This window comes from Mustela erminea, chromosome 3 (genome assembly GCF_009829155.1).
Source record: "Mustela erminea isolate mMusErm1 chromosome 3, mMusErm1.Pri, whole genome shotgun sequence".
Lineage (NCBI taxonomy): Eukaryota > Metazoa > Chordata > Mammalia > Carnivora > Mustelidae > Mustela > Mustela erminea.
Genome location: NC_045616.1, coordinates 78,755,123 through 78,756,886, shown reverse-complemented (window position 1 = coordinate 78,756,886; position 1,764 = coordinate 78,755,123). Strand labels below are relative to the sequence as shown.

The window sequence follows — 1,764 nt, the reverse complement described above, 5'->3', positions numbered from 1 at the left end:
ACTGTTTTTAAGTGTCAGATGGAATTGGGGCTCCTTTGGCTATAAACTGTGCTTGTTTGATGAAAATAGAAATCAGTCCTTCTCCCCTCAGTGTACAATTCATTACCTATTAGGAGTGTTTCTAACTGTACAAATCTCCCTCCCCTATTCCCCGGGTTGTTCCTTAAGCTACAAAACGCTGCACCCCAGCTTGTTTGACATCTGTCCTCTCAAGTGTCGATGACGCTGGGTCCCCAGGGAGGTATAAGTTTTGTGGTCAAGCTCCGTGGCATGCCCTGGTCCTGTTCTATTAAGGATATGAGAATTTCCTTTCTGACTACACAATTCATGATGGGACTGCAGGCATTCATTTCACTGGCTCTAGAGAAGCCAGGCGGAGTGGTAAGGCTTTTGTGGAACTCGAATCAGAAGGCGATGTAAAAATGGCCCTTAAAAAAGACCAGGAAAGCATGGGATACCAGTACACTGAGGTGTTCAAGTCCCACAGAACGAAGATGGACTGAGTGTTGAAGGACAGAGGTCAAAACAGTGCCTATACAACCAATGTCGGCTTTGTGTGACTTCAAGGACTCCAAACAGGATGCAACAAGGAAGAAATTCTTCAGTCTTTCTTGGGGTTGGAAATTGTGCCAAAGAGGATCACATTGCCTGTGGATCCCACGGACAAGATTATAGGGGAAGCCTTTGGGCAGGTTGCCTCACAGGAATTATGTGAGAAGACCCTTGGTAAAAGAAGGAGAGAAAAAGGCATAGGTATACTGAAGAGTTCAAGAGCAGTCAGGAAGGAGTTAAGTCATTCTCAGATCACTCTCTGAAGTTCATGTCTGTACAGCAGCTGGGTTTTATGACCACTCTGGCACAGCCAGGAGGTATACTGGCACTGTCAAACAAGTGGGCCTAGAGAGGATGAAGTATGGTGCTTATAGTGCAGGCTATGGGGGCTGAGGAGTACAGCAGCCTCAGTGATGGCTACGGCTTCACCACCCATCTATTTGGAAAAGACCTCAGTTACTATCTCTTGGACATGTATGACCACAGATAATGGAGACAGCGGCTTCTCTGTACAGAGTTCTACTGGACACTGTGTCCACATGAGAGGGCTGCCACAAAAAGCTACAGAAAACAACATTTACAACTTCTTCTCTCCATTCAACCCTGTGAGGGTCTATATTGAGATTAGCCCTGTTGGAAGAATGACAGGTAAAGCTGATGTTGAGTTTGCCACTCCCAAAGAAGCTGTGTGTGGCAGCTATATCCAAAGACTGGGCCAACATGCAACACAGATATGTTGACCTTTTCCTGAATTCCACAACTGGGGTCAGCAATGGGGAATACAACAGCCAGATGATGTAAGGCATGGGGGTGTCAGCCCAGTCCACTTACAGAGGCCTGGAGGGGTAGTTTGTGAGTTGCTGTTATGGGGCTGGCTGTGGTAATCAGAACAGCATGGGTGGATATGAATAGTTTTATAGGAGCATTTGAATTATTACGATCAAATTTTCATAAGCAGCCAACAAGCAGTGAAAAGTTATTATTACTCTAGAGGAAGAAGCCGTGGGACCCATTTTGCACCATAAGTTTGTGAAATCTTATTTAAAAATTAGCTCTTCGGTGTTTTCCCATGCAAATGTTCTTCTGATACTGAGTAAACTAAAACTATTTTCAGCTTTGCTCAATTAACATTTTGGTAGTGTACTTCAGAGTGATGTTATCTGATTTAAAGTAGTTTTAAATAGATTAAATGGATCTTTTATGCCACATCAC

General features: G+C 44.2%; 1 pseudogene; it reads left to right on the top strand.

Moving 5' to 3' along the window:
- The first annotated feature begins 219 nt into the window (after positions 1–219).
- LOC116586353 lies at positions 220–1,385 on the top strand (annotated as a pseudogene).
- The last annotated feature ends 379 nt before the right edge of the window (positions 1,386–1,764 follow it).